At 52.3% G+C, this 19629-nt stretch overlaps 1 protein-coding gene across 2 annotated transcripts in view; it reads left to right on the forward strand.

Annotated features, from left to right (window-relative positions):
* The window catches only part of LOC130678898 (cadherin-23-like), a 337153-nt gene that overhangs the window by 234978 nt on the left and 82546 nt on the right, over positions 1 to 19629 (forward strand). The gene's annotated exons all lie outside the window — the stretch shown is intronic.

Here is a 19629-nt window from a genome sequence, read left to right on the forward strand (position 1 = left end):
ACTATCTCCCAAGGACTCCATCCTCATTGTCAAGTCTCATGGAGTAATTTCTTCTCCTTTGCCCAGCTGTAGAAAATTCAGAGAAGACAGAGTGGGAAGGGATGGGGTGGGCCGAAACCAGCAACAACCTATTTGCTCCTTGTGACGGCTGAGATGCAAATAGAGGGTTGTAATGCAAATCACACAAAAACATCTCAACACAAAGGCCCCAGAAGTCAGCCTCTGTGTGGGAGCTCATCTCTGAGCTTCAAATTAGAGGCTGTGGCAGCCTCATTCCCTGGCTGCTGGGTGGCCTCCCGTCTCCCCCTCAGTGCTCACCCACTTGGATTCCTATGTGTCCTTACTCAGCCCCTTGCCCACACCATGCTCTTTGTGTTTTCTTTAGTTTGACCAACTTTTCCTCCTCTGATCATGCCTGTAGCCCTCCCCAGTCCTACCTAGAGTCGTGCCAGCCACAGGGGCTCTCGTGATTTTCCATCTGCACAGGGTGGGATTATAGGGATGGCTGGAATTTTCTGTTCAGTTGTCCTAAAAAGCACTCTTCTACTTAGACGCAAATGAATTATCCGTGTCCTGCCTCCGAAAGGTTGGAGGGGAAGGCAGGGAGTATGGAAGACCATCTACTGCCTTACCAGTTCCATCAGAGGTATTTATTTTTAAGTGCTGTTTCTGCCTTGTGCACAGCTCCTCCCAGTTGACCCAGCTGAAAACAAACAGTTCCTCTCACCTGCCCATCAGGAAAAACACGATTCATGTACTCCGCACCTTTCTTCTCAGGAGTTGGGAGTATTTGATCCGTCTAATTTATGTCTCATTTCTTATCCACAGCTTCTCAGAACATATTTGCTGCTGTCCTTGAGAATATTTTTGCAGAGGAGCAGGGCTGGAGTGGGGAATAGGGTGCTGATATCCCCTCAGAGAGGCCTCTAGTGCCCTACTTCTGGGATTGGAGTCATTTCAGAATGGCCCTCAGAGCTCATGGATTTGCTGACCCCCTGGCCTTTCTGAGGGACTGTGTTGAAATTTACACAGGTGAAGGGATTATGCATTCATTCACTCAACAAATATTACTGTGCGTCTGCTCTGTGCCCTCCACTGGGGAGAGAATGCTGAAGATGTCCCTGCCCTCCAAGCGCTTGTTCCATTCCAGGGGGGAACTAGAGGAGCAGGCCCCAGCGTCACTGCAGGTGGAAATGACTGTCAAAGAGTCAAAACCAGGGTGAGTGGCGGGGTGGGGTAGGGGGCTGTCTTTGATTCAGTAGGCCCAGAAGGCCTTCCAAAGAGGTGCTGTCAGCACTGAAGTTAAAAGCCTGGAGGCAGTCACACAGATTTACCAAGGGAGAACATTCTGAGCAGCAGGTGCACCCCTGCAAGGGCAGAGGTCCCCAGAAATGAGCTGGCATTCTCAAAGAGATTCGTATGGCAGGTCACGGGGGAGCTGAGGAAGCAGCAGGAGTCAGGCCAGGCCTTGCCAGACACAGGAAGCTTTTCCGTTACTGTGAGCCCAGTGGGGAGCCAGGGACTTGACATGCTCGGAGTCACCTTTCTTAAGGAGCCCTCTGATTTCTGCATTGAAATGCACTGTCAGGGGCCAAGGGTGGAAGCAGGGAAATGTAGCAAAGTCTACTCTGAAGACTACCCACCCTCCCACCACCACCTATTCCATCCAGCCCGAGCTTTCTAGTGTCTAACCTGAGGCTCTCTTGCAGGTTAACTGTCTTCCTCTTAAGTGTTTGCAAGAAGCCAGGGATCCCAGTCCCCTGATAATGAAACCCAGCAAGTCTATTAGAAACTGCCTCCAGAACTCTTCCCAGGAGGACACTGAGTGTCCACCTCCAGTCTTTGTGACAGAGTTTCTCCCAAGTTAAAATCAGCCCAGGATTCTGAACTCTGACCATAGCATTCTGCGGCCAGACCTACCCTGACTGCTCAGAGAAGGTGGTGAAGAAAACGTGAAAGCCAGATCCCGCCCCAGTTCTGCTCCTGATCGTCCCACCTCACTCCTGCCCCCAGCGTCGGCCCATCCTCCCTTCCCTGAGCCAGCTGCCTTGACTCCCCAAGTCAGGCAGAAGGGCCTGGCCACTCTTCGGGCCTCGTCCCCCACCAACCTCTCCCAGCCAGTTCATGTGCATGTTTATTTGCTACCAGCTGGAGTTCGGGTTTCAGGGTTAAGGGGAGAGAGGCAGCTGGAGCAGATAAAAATAGGGCTTTGAAACCAGACTGCCTGGGTTCAATCCTGATTCTGCCACTTTTGATCTGTGTGACTTGAGAGGACTTGTTTATCCTCTCTGATTCAGTTTTCTTCTCTGCAAAATGGAGACAATAGTAGTACCTATCTCACAAAGCTGTTGTGAGGATTGATTAATATGTATGTTTAGAACAGTGTCTGACCCATAAAAGCACTTTCCAAATTTTATCTACATTTATTATCTCCAGTCCTGAGAAATACATTTATTATTGTGTCTTTTTCAGAGAGGCAGAATGGAGTCTCAGAGAGGTTAAGGGGCTTCCCCGATATCACACAGCCAGTGCATTGTAGAGCCTTGAACTCTCAATCCTGTGTGTCTTGCATGTACTGCGGGGCTCCCCACTTGCATCCATGGTTTGCAAAAGTTTGGTCCCACCAAGCAGGTGGGTCTCCCACCTCCAGTGTGGCTGGTGGGAGAGTGAGTGGGGAGGTAAGACAAGGCAGGAAGGGGATGCCTGCACTGCAGAGGAGAACGGGGACACATCTGGCAGGAGCTAATTCCTATTTCAGACAGGAGATGACACGATTCATTTGTTTGAGGGGCATAGAAAAAAACAGAATTACCCACCTCCCCAAGGAGAAAACAACACCAAATAAATAAATAAAAGAAAGCAAATGATGGAGAGAAAAAGCCATATTCCCATTTGCAGGGATGGGAGGGGCGGTGAGAAGAGGACATGGTCCTTGTTCTGCTTTATTTTTATCCATCGCCCTCATTTTCCATTCCACATGTGTTCCAGGCCTGTCATGGAGCCCAGCCCGCAACCTTGTATTCATTTAAATTTATTTTCGCGTTTATTCCTGTCAGTCAGTCTGTCCAGCCTGCAGTTTCTCTGGCCTCTCTCCTCACACAGCCCTGCAAGGTTGTGGCTACATGTCCCCTGGGCCTCTCCTAGGCTTCCTTTCAGTCCAGGGGTTCTTAACCTCAGAGTGGGGGGGTCAGTGGATATCTGTGACCCTGGGTGGAGAAAAGCCTCCACCTTTATTTTCACTAACCTCTTATTGAACTTCAGTACTCCTTTTAATTATGAAAATAGAAACCAACCACCGTGGAATGAGTTGACCCCAAGAGAAATCTCAGGTATTTTCATATCATATTACAGATGTCATGGGATCTCAAAAATATCATTTACACTCATCACTACTTTGAAATCACAGCATATATTAGACCCCCACTGCTCAATCTCATTGTTTAATGCATTAAGAAACAGGTAATTCTATATATGTGTTTAAAGTATTTTTAAAATAATGCAGTAATTATATCTCAAAATAATTAATTGACTTGTGGTCCCTTGTACTTTATTTTATGCAATTAGAAAACATTATCGTAGGAAGGGGTTCCATGGGCTTCCCCAGACTGTCAGAAGAGTCCACTGCACAGAAAAGATGAAAAACCCTTCCTTAATCCTTCTGCTCACTAACTGGCAGCTTTTCGGCCCAGCTTCCTCCCCAGGCTGTTGCTACCGCTGATATTCTGCCGGTTTTCTGGGGTGGCATCCTGAGCTGCACATCCGTTTAGGATGGGGAGCGAGCAGGAAGGCCATTTGCTCTGTGTCACACATCCAGTTGAGGGTCCGTTTGCGAGCTCTGGACCCTCCAGGCCCCATAAATCTCTCTACCAGCACCTCCTTTGCAGTAGAGACACAGGCTATGCATCCTTGACACCCCAGGGAGTGAACCCAGCTGTCCTAAACTCTCCTCACCTGCTGATGTGACCGAGGGCACGTGCCTCCACTTTCCCATTTTCCAAAGCAATTTGAACTAGAAACCAAACTCTAGAAGCAGTGAGGAGAGATGGGGGAGAGAGGGGTGGGCAGGCTGCCAGCACCCATGGAGGCAGTTGTAGATTTTTGCACGCTCTGTGGATGTATTATTATCCAACCATCCAGACCCTTCTCCCCCTCCATAGGGAGATAACGGGGATCTGGCTGGAAATCACCCACCTCCTACTGAATCCCCCAGGAGGTATTAAGGAAGTGGAAGGAATGCCTCCAACATTCTGTATCTCTCACCTGGCTTGTGATTTCATCAGTGAAGTAAAGCTGGGAGGAAGTAGGGGGAGAGGGCCCCCTGGTCCAGGGAGCAGTGGAGGCAAAGCTTGTGAAAAAGAGGAGGTCAGCACTGCCTTACCCATTCCCCAGGCCAGGGGGCCCATCCTGGCTGCTCCCACTTCCAAGGCATTCTCTTGTGATTGTGTGGCAGAGCACAGATTAGGTGTCCACCCAGAGCAATGTCAACACAGCTGATACCTAGAATTTGGGGTGCCTGGGTGAGCATCATTCTGCACCATTGTCATTCCCTGCTCCCCACCGTCCTCTGCCCTGGCAGTGTGCAGGGGGCTGTTTGCAAGACCTCTGTGGTGTCACAGCTTCACCTCACATTTCCAGGCTTCCTCTCCAAGATTCAGGCTCTGCCGGAAAATATCTGTTGACTTCAAAGCAAAGCCTCTGTGGAAGAGAAGCCTGGGGGAGCAGGGCGCCCCATCTGTGCCTTTTCCCATTAATTTCTCCCCAGTTGCCTTCACTGAGGCTCTTATTATGACGACGATGATTATTAGGATTTTTCTGTGCGTGGCTGCATCCTGTAGTGTGATTCCTCCCAGCATGCTAAGCTCCAGCCTCCCTGAGGACCAGAGGGTGTCCTCGGTGTGATTCAGACACCTCCTAATTTAGTCTCATCTGTAAATCTAATTAGCGTGCTATTTACACCAGACCCGGTAGCCCTGGTGGGGGTGTGAAGCAGGCAGGGCCTCTTTGGCAGCTGTCTTGCCAGCACCCATTCCTCACCCCTGGCCCCTGCCCCTGTGCTGCGGCTCCCTGACGAGTCCCCTCCAGCAGCTAGATATGGAGGGTTGCCCCCGCTTCCCCCACCTCCCTGGCAGCAGGCGCCTCCATGCCCGCACACCCACTGTCATGAGCAGCACTGACATGGATGGGAAGTAGTGGGAAGCGTTTTATCCTCAGTGTCACGCTTCCTAAAAGCAGTGGCTGATCGTCCTGAAGACCCCGTCCAAGATCAGAAATAGAAGTGAAACACTTTGTCCTCTGTCCTCTTCCTCTGTCACCATTTGGCTAGTTCATGCCCACCCTGGGGCCCCTTCACTGTGGGCCTTGGGGAGCCCAGTCTCACTTAAAATGAGGTCTCTTCCTCCCATACTCCCACCTGCCCCCTGTGCCACCCCCATCACACCCCTGACAACAGTAGATGGTGTATCTTGTTTAATCCCGTTTCAGGGTAGGGGTGAGCACATCTCAGCTGGGAGCTGTGGCTGTGTGTCTCACCCCATCACTGTGACCATGCGCTGGGAAACATCCCCATCAACAAGCAGCAGGGGCTGCAGAGCCCCTCTGGGCAGCTGTGGTGGGGGTGGGCCACCCAGGAGGGCACAGGGCCTCCTCCCAGCCCGCTTTCCTGGGCTCTTGACTCTGCAGGGTTGGGTGGGTGGGAGCAGGAGGTATTCCACTGCAAGGAAAGGGTTCATGGCTGTGTTGTCATTCTGCCCATGAAATCTAAAGCAGACACTCCCCACTCCCTTCCAGGCCTCAGTTTCTCCATCTGTTACCCATTTAATTTGAAAAGAAATCAACAGAAGAAATTTTCAAAATCAAGGTCATTGTACATTTACATCCAGGTTAAAAAGCGCAGAGTGTTTTCATCTCCTTCGTCCTGCCATGTGCACTGAGTCTAGTGTCAACAAGCAGATGATAGCTGTTCTTGTCACCTGGGCCAAACTAGCCTCCAAGGGGAAGCTTTCTACATAAGGTCACAGAGCAGGTAAAAGATACACAACAGCTAGTAAAGCACGTGGGGTACCAGTGCCCACAGGCCTGGGGCAGCAAAAAGTCAGCAATGCCCTAGAAGGACTCTTGCATTGAGTAGGAGATGGGGACCGATTCATTAGTTCACTTACTCAACAAATATTCATCGAATACCTACTGCGTGGCAGATGCTGTTCTAGGTATTAGTCATAAGTGAGCGTGACAGCCCAAGTCCCCCTCGGGCAGCTTGTGTGCCAGTGGTGGGAGACGAGAGAAACAAACAAGTAAATGCGCATTGCATCGGGTGGTGATGAGAGCCATGGAGAAAATTAAGCAGGGTAAGGGGCTTAAGGGCATACTAGGCTGGGGGTGGGGGTCCGAGGGGTCCTCCCGGATATTTGAGGAGAATTATCAGTGCAGTGGGGGGCCAGCCATGTGGATATTTGGAGGAAGAGCATTTCAGGCAGAGGGCACAGCAAGTGCAGTGTGAGGCAGGAGTGTGCCTGCACCTCAGATGGGGAAGGGTGAGGAGGCCGGAGGGCCAGGAGGGAAGGTCAGACAGGCCGGGGCATTGTCAGGGCTCAGCTTTCACTAGGGTGAGGCCGGGAGCTCCCTGAGGGTAGTGAGCAGGGAGCAAGTGACTGATCTGACTGAAGCTTCTAAAGAACAGTCTGGGGAAATAACCAGATGCCCACCAGCTGATGAATGAGTAAACCAAATGTGGGATCTCCACACAGTGGAATGTCGTTCAGCCAACACAGAAATGAAGTACTTGGCATACACTACAACATGGACGAACCTAAAAAACGTGCTAGGTGAAAAAGCCAGACATGAAGGGCCACATAGTGTATGATTCCATTCATACAAAATGTCCAGAGGAGGCAAATCCATGGAGACAGAAAGCGGATCAGTGGTTGCAGGGCTGGAGGGAAGTAAATGAGGAACCCCTGCTCATTGATACGGGGCTGCCTTTGGGGATGATGAAAATGTTTTGGAATTAGAGGGAGTGGTTGCTCACCATTATGAATATACTAAAAACCACTGAATTGTATATGTTAAAATGGTGGATTTTATCTCAGAAAACTTATGTAATGGATACTCTGGCTGCCCATGGTGAAGAGACAAAACAGGGAGGGGCCTTTCCGAGGAGGTGGAGTCAGTAAGTGCAGGTGTGTGGAGGAGCGATCAGCTCCTGGGCCTGTCTGAAGCTTCAGTTGGATTTGCTCGTGAGAGGGGTGGGTTGGCATGGGGGTGTTGAGAATGGCTTACAAGGTATTTGACCTGATGGGTAGAAAAATGGAGCTCTTTCTTCCTGAGATGGTGAAGCAATAGATTTGGTGACAGGGAGATGGAATCTATAGGTTAACTTTCAACAAGTTATGTGTGACCTTGTTAGACATCCAAATGGAAATGCCAAGAAGGCAGATGGGGGTTGCTGTTAAATGTCCAAAAAGCACTGTGGGGTGGGGAGGCCCATATTTGAAGCGTTTGATGATCTCTGTGGTGTAAATACTGCTCCTATGGCAGATCTCAAGCCACCAGCATGACCCCAGCTGGCTCTCCTAGATCCTGGAAATCTAACAGTTGACTCTCAGGAGCCTCTAGGAGCCTAGGAGGCAGCAGCCAACACTTTGTGGAGCCAGGCTGGAGGTGGAAATGGAAGCATCACCAAGGTCTGGACTGTATCTAAAACCATGGGTCTAGCTGGGCTCACCTGCAAGGTGGCTGTGGGTAGAGCAGAGAGGAGGGTTGCACAGGGAAGCCCCAGGCACCCGAATGTTCCATGAGGGGAGATGAGGTCAAATGCAAAGTTGTTTGACCTCCGCCCCTGGGGGAGGAGGATGGGGAGGGAGCACTGCAGGACAGAAGAATGATTATGGCAGTTGGGGGCTAGGGGGCTCTTAGGACTCAGAAGATGGGTGAGGCAGTCTGCCCTAACATCAGGCAGGATTCGCCCATAAGCATATGGATCTGTGTTTACTTTTGTTTTCAGCATAATGACTCTTAATTGTCCTCCTTAGGGAATGTCCAAATCTACTAACATTTACAGAGCATGCCTACCAGGCCTTCTTTTTTTAAAGTTACTTGACCCTTTCCTCCCACCTGCCTTCAACGTCCTCCCCTGGCCAACCAGATGGAGAGATGCAGGACTTCCCCTCCTCAGTTCCGCAGATCCATGCAGATCTGAAAACTCATCCTATAAGGACAGGACAAAGCTTGAATAAGCCGACCACTAAGGTGCCGTGAGCGTCAATAGATGTCAAAGGCATGTGAAGTGAAAGCAGCCAGTCAAGAAGGCTACATCCTGAATGATTCTGTGACATTCTCAGAGATGCAACTGTAGTGACATCTCTGATGAGTGGTTACTGGGGGTTGGGGCAGGAGGACCAACAGCATAAGGATGTTTATGGGGCAGTGGAACTGTCCTGTTCCCTACTTGTGACTGGGATGCCACAAAGCTACATGTGTTAAAGCTTATATAACTATATGCCCCAAATATCAATTCACTGAATGTTAATTATAAAAATCATAAAATATTAAAAACCTCTCCACTCACCCCTCCCCCAGCAAAAAAAAAAGAAGAGGAAGTGAAAGATACCGGCATAAATAGCACCGTTGGTAAACTTTTAACTCAGCACCATCCTTCTCTTCACTGTCATATAATTTTCAGCAGGTATATAATATACACCCTCCCATAAAGCCAGAAGGATAGACTGGAGGGCCTTGAATGCCACAATGAGTTTGAACCTAATTCAGTAGGCAATCAGGAGCCATTGATGGTTCATGGGCATGAGTGATAGCCTCAGAGCTGTGCTTTAGGTTGATTAATCTGGACACCAGGAGAATGCGGACAGTGACCGAGGATGATGGCAGATAGCACAAATGGGCAGGAACTGGATGTGGGGTCTGTGGGAAAGGCAGAGGTTGGAATGAAGCTAGGGTTTGGAATCCCAGGGATGGGAGTAGCAGAAGCTCAAAGGGGCAGGCTAGGAGAAGTCAAAGATAGGAGCTGCATCCACTCTTCTGAGCAGAGGCCGGGACTTCCCCGTTTCATATTTACCCCAACTTAGCTCGTCATCTGAATGCCCCCATCCTTGCCTGCTGCCTTGTGCCAGTCTGTTTATGTCTGTTAATTTCTCATTGAATCTGATCATCTCTTGTCCCCCTCCCCACCATTCCTGTCTCTGTCCTCTGATTTTTCTCATATCCACACATTCAAATAAACACACATGTAGCCCAGTTGTTCATTCAGTCATAGCTATTGTGCGGCCAACACATGTTTGCCTGGGGAAGGTGTGGAATGTGGGAGTAGGAGGGGCTCTTTGCAGGCCTGGTCATTTGTGCCTAGGCTTGACTTCCAGATGCCCAGGGTGGCTGAGTGACGCGTGGGGCTGTCACTAGGCATAATCACCCATCCACCAGAGAGCCCAAACCCCTGTCCCAGCCCAGGACCCATTCCTTAGGGCAATTGTGGAATGTTTTTTCAGGAGGGAAGGGACCCAAAGCTGGGCAGACCTTCCTGGCAGTGTGGCTGGGACTGGGAGGGAGATGAGATCACCTACTCCCTTTTGGCTCCCAGATCCCAGGACACCCAGGTTCGTGGCTTTTAGATAGTCTTGAGCTCTGCTCTGTGGGCCCCTTGAGGAACTAGGATTTTTGAAAGGCAGCCAAGAGAGGGCAGTTTGCCTGAGGTCATAAAGCACATCAGCTCAGGGGCTCTCTCCTTCTCCCCCAACCCTCTCAGTGCCCTTCTTGCCACCCAGAGGCATGCGGAAGATGGATTCAGAGGCAGAGGAATACAGAGGTGATTAGAGGCAGGCAGTGTGTCCCTCCCGATTTCCATAAGGCATTTAGATTTCTTTACCTACTGCACATTTCTCTCTCTGTGGGAACAGGGAAATAGTTTCAGCATGGCGAATAGGCAGGCAGCTGCTGAGTGCAAAGCCCAGCCCCCAGCTCTGTCTTGGCCATCCATGCCCCTTGTCCTGAAGCCCCTAGCGGGGCCTGGCCAGAAACAAAAGGATTGGATGGCCCCTTGGCTCGCCAGTGAGGTTCATCCTCCTGCTGCAGTGGCCGTCACTCTGACCACATGATCCTCTCCAGAAGGGGCCCCAGAGGGAGCCGTGGGATAGTTCTGAGCTTGGGGCCAACTGACATGCATACCTTTTTTCCTCTGCATTTGGGCTCTCCTCCCTGTGCCTCTGAGAACACTTACCCCAGCCCCAACCCCAGCCAAAACTCACTGCCAGTGGAGTGGGGGCCAGGGTGGGATAGGAGGGGGCTGGTAGAAGCCCGGTATGGGAATGAAATCCAAGTTGGCAGATTCTGATTGGGGTACCAGACCTTAACGTCAAGAGTGTGGTCACCTGTGCTGGGAGTTGTGCCTGGATTTCAAGGCAGGACCATGAAGAAGGAATTGCTAAGCTTTCATCTGGGGCACCTGCCTTTCAAACAAAGTCCCTTGTAGAAGGGAAGGAAGGAAGGGGGCATGGCCTGACCCCCTTGGGATCATGGGGAGTTGGGGGTGGAGCATGTCATCTGAAATTAAGAGCTTGAGCCTCAAATCCTGTGTGGCCCCTTCTATCCTTTGCATGTGAATTAAATAGCCTGACAGCAATCTCTGCATGTGTGGGCCTGGAAAGGTCCCTGTGACCCCTGGGCCATCCACATAACACTTGCCCTTTGGCAATGCCCACAGACACTATTAAGGGGCGCCTAGCCCTCCCAGCCAATCCCCCTAAAGCAGCTTCATTTCCCTTAGAACCCACTGGGCTCACTGCCCTAGAGGCCCAGGGCAGCCCAAATATTTGGATCCTACCACAAATGGCTATTTTCCTAGGGCCTAGAAATGAGGCCAGAATGGCCGGTTCCAACCCTGGGAGGTAGGTGCAGTTAGCTTTGCTGTTTCAGGTGGACATAGGTGGCACTATGACCCCTGCTCAGAAGATACCTACCCACAGCAAAGGTCACCAGGGCTGCAAGAGCCACTAGGTCAGCTGGGCACCCATCCTCCCTGGCAGAGGACCAGCTCCTGTGTATGAGCTGCATGGGGGCTTGAGTCTCTGAAGTGGCAGCATCTGAGGGGCACCTGTAGGACACTGGGGCTAGTGTGGTTGTAACTAGGTGCTTAGAACCTGTTTTCCACAAGTGCATGACCTCCATACCAGGGTGGTGGTGCCATCTGATGCCTACTGGGCTCTCAGGCCTCATAGAGTTGGGGCCTCCTCTCCTGGTTTGCCTATGACTGCCCAGGTTTTAGCACTTTAGGTCATAGGCAAACTGGGAGAGCTGGTCATCTAGGGGCAGTGTCCATCATCTCTGATGTAGGCCTGAGAGACAGCCTACTCCCCAGATGGAGATGCTGAAGCTCTGAGCCAGACAGGCCTGGGATGCAGAAAGAAAAATATGGCAGGGCTGAGCTAGTTAGCATGTTACATGGGCTTTACTTGAGTCCCTGGAGCTGGGACTCTGTGCCCAGAAACAGAAGGGGGTAGGAGGAGGGGGGGTGTCAAGGACAGAGACAGGTGGTCAGGTGTAGCTGGGCTTTGGAAATCTGAGATTCCCATAGTGCACCAGGGTGGTGGGCTGCAAATTAGGAAAACCATTTGGAAGCACCTGTCCCTCATTTACATTAGTGCATGTGCCCAATCACATTGTAATTCGTTTCCCAGAAGAGCCAGGGCTGGCTGCAGGGCCTACTGACAAGATCCTTCCTGAGGGAGGGAGGGATGCACGTGCAGGTGAGGAGCACCTGCCTGCCCTGCACCCTCTTCTACAGACAAAATAATACACACGTCTGCGCAATGAAATTGACAGCTCTCGAGTATTCTTTCCCCAAAGTGCTAGCTGCCGATCGGATTGAATTAGATTTCACAGGGGTCTTTGCAATACATGGAATTCACCAGCAAATTACTCTTAAAGAGGGAAAATCAATCATTTGGAGCAGAGATAAGCTGAAGGCAAGGCAGCCTTGGATTGATCCCGTCTGTGCAGGCGTGTGTGGAATTCAGCAGATAACCTGGGGGGAGGAGGGGGAGGGGGTCTGGCAGAGGGACAGGGAGGGAGAGAGGGAAAGGAAAGAGGGACACAGAGGAGGAGAGAGAAAAAAGAGGTGGACGTAGAAGGTAAAGGAGGCGGGGAAAAGGGCAAACGAGAGGTGAGGGGGGAAAGGGGAAGACAGAGCCAGAAGGCTAGAGGAGGGAAGGGCAATGGAAGGGGAGGAGGGGAGAGGAAATGCAGAGAAGATGACAAAAGGTCAGCAGGAAAGGGGAGAGGGGTAACAGGCAGCGGAGAGAGGATGGACTGGGAAGCTTTTTAAAAAGCCCAGCAAGTGTTAACAGGCCCTTAGAGAATCTCCCAGTTCTCACTTCCCATTGTGCAGATCAGGAAATTGAGGCCCAGGGAGTGGAAAGGGCTTGCCCCAGTCACGTGGTGATGAATAGCCGATCCAGGGCAAATGGTTCCTGACCTACTGCTCAAGGCCCTAAACCACAGGGGAGCTTGGGAAGGCGGTACAGGTGGGCTGAGAGCCAAGGGCAGTGTCTGTCCTTCACCCCATGCAGGCCTGAGAGGCGGCCCGCTCTCAGGGTGGAGAAACTGAGGCTCTGAGCCTCTAGTGGCCAGACAAGCCTGGATTGCAGAAGAGAAAGAAGGCTGAGCTACCAAGTGTGCGATGTGGACTTTGCTGCTGCCCTGGACTTGGGACTCTGTGCCCAGGAACAGGAGGAGTGGGGCGACAGGAGGAGACAGAGGTGGTCCTACCCAGGAACTGCAGGGGAGGTGTCAGCATCAGTTCCCCCAGACTCTGAAATCTGGAAGGTCCCTGGGGTTGAGGCAGAGTTAGGGGATGGAGGCAGTGACCACCTCTGAGCTCCAGCTTTGCTTGAGTCCCTGGAGCTGGGACTCTGTGCCAGAAACAGAAGGGGGTAGGAGGAGGGGGGTGTCAAGGAGAGAGACAGGTGGTCAGGTGTAGCTGGGCTTTGGAAATGTGAGATTCCCATAGTGCACTAGGGGAGGCAGGCAGGGCCAGAGGAACACAGTACCCCCACCCAGGTGTAGGAGCCTGGAGGGAGAAACAGCAATCTTTGAGGGGAGTGGGGGTGGGGGGCAGGCCTCTTGCCAAGGTTCACTTCAGCATGTCTGATTGGGGTTAATTAAGTGAAAGGGTGGACAAAATCGTGATAAGAGTACATCTTGGTGGACTTTGATTTTCTGCTGCTCAATAGCATGGATTAGACCAACAGAGCCCAATGCTGGAGGGAGGGAGACCTACAGCACCCGGCCCGAGGCGGGGTCCTCTCACCCCTGCACACACCCAAGCCACTGCTCTCCTTCTCTGCCTGCCCCTTCATTCCTGGCCAGGATCTAGAAATCAGTTCCTCCCCAGAACAAGAATAACAACTCGCTTTTAGTGAGCACTTACTCCATCCCAGGCACTTGGCCACAATTCTGCAGCTCACACACCACACCCTATCAGGTAGCCCTCATTCTTCCCATTTTGAAAATGAGGAAATGGAGGCTTGAGGAGGTAAAAGCATTTGTTCAAAATCACAAAGGCAGTGCTTTTAGCCACCACTGAAGCTCGGCTTCACATTCTGGAATCACTGGGCCTGGGGCTCTTCCCTGACAGGCCTGGTTCTGGACAGGGCCCTGTGAAGGTGCCCCTGACTCTCGGAGCCCAGCTCTGCACTTCCGGTCCTTAGCCCGGTCCCTAGCTTGAGCTAAGAGTGTCCACCAGCCCACAGACCTCCCCGGAAGCCTCACAAGGTCCCTGGCCCTTCTCTGACTTGATTTACAATTACCCACAACATAAAGACCCAGTTCATCCTTGCTGCCTTTCCCTTGGCACCCTGCATCTACACAACCCTGGTCCTCCTTATTCAATTGAAAGGAATTAAGGTCCTCTCCAGGCATAACTTAGTTCACAGAGCTGGGTACGTGTCCCCTAGCATTTAGGGTACAAAAGAAAAAAACACACAAGACTCCTGCCATCAGAGAGCCTCCTGTGTTAGGCAAGAAAATATAAATCACCTGTCACCTACTAAAACACAGTGGGGCAAAGACATGACACTGTTTCTTAATTTTGTGCATGTGCCTCATTCTCCCCATTTCACAGATGAATAAAAGGATGCTCTGGGACCTTGCTGAAGGTCAGACAGCTAGGAAATGACAGAGCCTGCAACCCAACCCTACACCTGCTCTCTCCACTACAGCATACCACTGGGTCACCAACCCAACTACTACGCTGACCTATAGCAGACAGAGATGGACATTTCCAAGGTGTCACCATCAGCAGGGAGATGCCTCAAGATGGGAAGAACCATGCCAGAGCCAGAGGGATGAAAGAGGCATCTGCAGGCCACTCATCAGGGAAGGCGTCTGGGTGGGGGTGGGGGTGGGGGCCAGAGCTAGGCAGGGAAGTGCCAGTGCCCAGAAGCATGGCACAGGTGAAGCCTGTGATGATGACTAAGGGGAGGCACACCCAGAAGCCAGGCACAGGCCCTGAGACAAGCCAGGACTCTCCCATGCAAGCCCAGAGTAGGGGCCAACCTGAAGCTCCATCTCCAAGAGGAGGAGAGGCCCTGTGTGTGGCAGTTGTTAATTTAAATACCACCCTGGTGGCCCCCCGGGTTGTTGTGAGCATTTCAGTGAGCTGAAGTTTGCAGAGGGCCCATAATAAACAGTAAATAGTGGAAAACCAATATTGGGTCAATTCACAGAGCCAGGTGACCAATGGGAGGGACTTGGGTCTGCTGGCTCTGGGAGCTGCAGAGACAGGAGAGGTGCCCTTCCTGGGCAGTGCCTGCCCTGACTGCTCTCATGGCCACCCTGACACTTCCAGGAGCCCAGGGTCAGGAGACAGCCCCTTCTGGCAGCGGCTGAGAACTCGCCAGGGCTGGCGCGCAACCCTCGGTAGGGAAAGATGAGACTTCAGTTGTCAAGAGCAAAACACAGTTTGCTGCATGGGGTGGGTACCGGCAGGAGGAGAGATTTCACATGTCCTCCCTGCTCCCAACAAATAAGTAAAGCCGAATCGTGGCAGCCCTACAGGTAGCCGCCATCTCCCCAGCCTGGTGCGGGGAGCGCGGGTGCTGCCGCTCAGCTCCAGGACCCGAGGCTGCCGCCTATCAGCCTTCTCATCACCTCTCCCAGCTGGAAGAGAATTTAATCCACGAGGCTCCTCTCTACACACACTGGAACTCCTTTTGATGTTCCTTTTTATCTCCTTTCCCAACAAAATTGCCCCTCGACAGCTCAGAGAGGGCCTCCTGCCTCTGCCCGCCCTCCCAGCCCCACTAAGCAGCCCTTAAGGGGCTGGCAGGGCCCGCACCCTCCGCCAGCCCGCGCTTCCCTTCCCTCAGCCTTGATCGGCGATCTTGGGAGAGGCGCCTGCTTGCCCCGCAGGCCTAGCTCCTGCCATATGGAGCTGTCTCCTTCCAGTCCTTTGCAGACCTCTGGAGCAGTAGTGGGCAAGGGACTCAGAGCGTGGGGAGGCTAAGAGCTTAGACTCCGCAGGAATCCCAAGAGAGGAGCTCCAGGCCTTTGTTGGCAGCTGTGAGGCATGAACAAATTACCCTCTCTAGCCTCAGTTTCCTTTTCCATAAAAGGGGTGGGCTGACACTGATGTCATTGGCTGTTATGTAGATTCTGGTTAAGGTACGTAAAGCACATAGTTGGGGCTTGATAAATGGAAGCTGTCTTTTTTACAAGACTCCTGGCTGGGGTTGAAGTTAATAGGGGTTTTGTACCAATTTAGCAGACTGGGTGAGGATCACGCACACACCCCTACACGGGGGCTGACTGTTACAAGCCAAGTTCCAGCAGGACTTGGCCCTCTGGGCAGGTTCTGAAAGGGGTAGGCTGAGCATTTGAGGGCCCTTAGCCAGAAGGGTGCGCCCTGGTGTCTCAGGACAGCCATATGAGGGGTCCTGACAACTACAGGGTCAGGCCTGAGTGAGCTCCCAGTCCCTGGTGGCAGATCAAGGAGAAGCGAGATCTCCTTGAGACCCAGGGCCGTAGCCTGAAAGGGCTGGAAGGCCATGTGGGCAGGGAGATCCGGAGCTCCTGCCTAGCCAGATATGCAGCCTGAATCTGCACTGAGCTCAGCGCCACCTTCCAGGCATCTCCTCGCTCCTTCACTCGTGTCCCCTGCCTGTGCACGTGTCACAGCTCCAGCCCCCCCACCTGAGGTTTTCACTCAGCTTTCTCTCTCCAGCGGTTCATCCCCCTTCTCTTGCTGGTTGATCTTCCCCACTGTTTGCAGGCTTGCTGCCTCCTGCGCCTTACTGTCCCCGTGATTCTCAAACATTAGTGCATCACAGCACCTGGAAGACTTGTTAAACCAGAGGCTGAGCCCCACCCTCCGGAATCTGATTTCCCTGACTTGGGCCTGGCCCCTGTCTTGGCTTTCCTAACAAGCACCTGGGTGATGCTGTGCTGACGCCACTGGTCCCTGTACCACACTCAGCCACTGCTATGCCCTAGCGGTTCTCATCCTCAGATGCACATTAGAACGAATAACTTGGAGAATGTGACAAAATCCTGATGTGTGCCCCTCTCCCCAACACCAACCTGATTTCTTTGGGATGCAGCCGAGGCACGGAGATATTTTAAAGATCCCCAGGTGACTTTGGTGTGCAGCCACTCTGCCTCTCCCTTGCTGGCCTTTTCTGGATCCCTGTGGGTGCCACCAAGCAGCCCTCACTACCCACTGATGTCTTCCCAGCCTGACTGTGCAACGTAGTTCCCTAGGGAGTGTCAAAAAAATGCAGCTTCCTGGGCCTCACACCTGAGAGATCCTGACAGTGGCAGTGGGCTTCCGTGTTTCTCTTTAGAGCTCCACTCTCAAAACTTCTGAGGTGCTGCCGGTGAGGAGGGCTGCACTAGAGTGATTCACACACAGTCGACAAGTTCACCTTCCTCTTTTACCCCAGTGTTCCTCTGCTCCAGAGCTTAGGGTGGCTCCCCATTGCTCACAGAAACCTTGAGTGCCGAAGCCCTCAAGAGGGTGGTTGTGGTGGGACTCTAGGAGGCCCCCAAAGCCTCCCGATATCCAAACCGTCTTGCTGACTTTCCCACAGGGACTCTGTGCAAATCATCTCACTTTGCCTCATCATTAACTATTCATTCCCTGCTCCATGGTTGTTGGTTTTTTTTTTTTGTTTAGGCCCTTTGGTTTTTAAAGGGCGGTCTCAGACCAGCAGTATTGGCCTCACCTGGAACTTGTTAGAAATACAAATTCACAGGCCCCAACCCAGACCTGCGGAGTCAGAGAATCCGGGGGGAGGGCAGCAGTCTAGTTTAAGAAAGCCTCCAGGTGATTCTGATACCAGCACATGCCAGGACTGAGAACTCCAGGTTTAAAACCACTTCCTCTATGTGGAATCCCTACTCTGCTGGTCCTTTTTTCCCTTCCTTCACTCCTAAAGCCAGTTCAAAACTGCCTTCTGGGGCAGCCTCACCTGCTGGAGTTCCCTTAGATTCAGCCCTGGAGGGCTCAGCTGGGCCCTGGGAGCTGGGCCTGGGCTCTTATCCTCACTCTGCTGCCAACAGCCCGTGCAACCTTGGATGACTCCCTCAACCTTGAGCTCCAGCTTTTCAGGAGGGGTTTCCAGACTCAGTGTTCTTACCTCTGCCCTATGGCCTGTGGGAAGAGGACGCACAAGGTAGTGGGTGAGGAAAAGCTGCTGAAGTCCTACCACTTCCTGAGCACCTACTGTGTGCCTGCTCTGATGGAGGTTTACATTAGGCATGGTCTGCAGCCTGAAGGGGCTCCTGGCATTGCCCATACCTAACAGAGAGTTATTCTCTGGTTATTCTCAACAGTGTCTGGCAACAAGTGGGTGTCCCTTAAATGTGTGCTGTGTTATTGTGAATATTGTCATCTATTTGTACAGTTACAGAACAATCTCCAAGGTGCAGTTTTCAGTGGAAAAAATGTTTGGCATAGAGCAGTATGTATAGTGTGCTACTGTCTGTGTCCAAGAGGAGAGGCATAGATACATACCGCTCATATATGCATGGATTTCCTGGGGAAAGAGACCCAAGAATCGGGTGTGGTATCGACTCTTAGTGACTGGGGCAATGAGGAGAGGGAGATGGTAGTATGCCCTTTATACTTATGCCCTTTATGCTTTTGAACTATGTGAAAATTTTCCATGTCTATGTTTATCATGCCCTTAACATTGTCTATGTTAGGAAAATTAAAACATGACAATGCTTGGGGTCATTTCCTGCAGCTTTTTTTTTCCAGCTTGTGTGAGTAGGACGGTAATGTGACCCCTCCCCTCCCAGCCTTGCACCACCCACCTGCTCCTCTCTGGCTGAGAAACAAGCGAGCCCAGGGAGATAGGAGCCCTGGTCCTCCCCTCACCTTTCGTGCCTTCGCACCTCTTCCTCTGTGTCCCCGCTCCTAAGTGTGGGGCTGCACAGACCTCCCCACTGCCCTGCACCTGTGCACACCCCACACCCCTCCTCAGCATCCCCAGAGGCTGTGGCCCCTCAAATGTGGAGGGGGCTGTCCCAGGTCCACGCTCGGGTCTGTCTCGGCCCCTGTCCCTTACCCAGACCTTGAATCTCACCATCTTTTCTTTCTGGTTCCTTCCTCTACTCTGTACCCTTCCGGCTCCTTGGTCTCCATACCCTTTGACTGAACGACTCCTACTGATAGAATTTGGTAAGTGAGCCTGGGAGGAGCAGGGCTGGGGAGGCATGGTGGGCACCAGGGGGAGGGAGCTTCACAAGGTGTTGCTCCACCTGCCCAGGCATTGCTCAGCCTATCCCCTCCCCTTCGGGGCCAAGGTCCAGGGAAAGGAGAGGTGTTGGTGTCACCTGCTCAGAGCTGTCACACTCTGCTGGCTTTGGCTATTAGTGCCCCTTCGGGCATTTAATTGGTCCTCTCCATCTGACAGATGGATGCCATGCCAGGGAGAACTGGAAACTCCATGGCCTGTCAGGGCCAGAAGAGCATGTGTGCATAGTCCCCCTAGACCCACTCTGGGCTGAGGGCTCTCGAGACCCCATTGCTTGCCTGGACCTTAAGATTGGCAGTGCCCTGGTTTTGCCAATTAGTAATTGTAAATAGAAAAACTCAAGAGACTGATGGGTAAATATTAACATGCATTCATTACACAAATGCACTTGAGCCCCCGTGGGACAGCTCCAGGGGCATAAGAATCTTATGAGCTCTCAGGCTTCGCTGAGGGTGTCATTTCCAGCCTTGCCAGGACCATCACCCTGACCATGTAAAGGCTTCCAGGTTGCCTGGCTGCCCCCCTCTCAGCAGGAACAGGTTTTGGAAGGCATGCCTCCCTTGCCAGTCCCTGGTTCCACAGAAACATGTACACAGAGGGGCTGTGCTGGGCACTGGGCCAGGGGTGGGCAACACAGGAGAAGCAAGAAGACATCCTCCTGGGGCCGAGAGCCTGGGTCAGTGACCCACTGGGCATCTGCAGCAAGGGTCAGGAGAGGCTCTGGGCTGGTTTGTTACCAACCACAGGCCACCCAGCTAGGTTAGAGGAGGGCTCTTTGGGGGTAATTTCCCCCCATGCAGGAGGTTGAATCACTTTCCAAGCAGACCAGACTCAGGACTGAGTCAGCAAGCCATGTCTCCCACCTTCTGCA

Source organism: Manis pentadactyla, chromosome 8, assembly GCF_030020395.1.
Source record: "Manis pentadactyla isolate mManPen7 chromosome 8, mManPen7.hap1, whole genome shotgun sequence".
NCBI lineage: Eukaryota > Metazoa > Chordata > Mammalia > Pholidota > Manidae > Manis > Manis pentadactyla.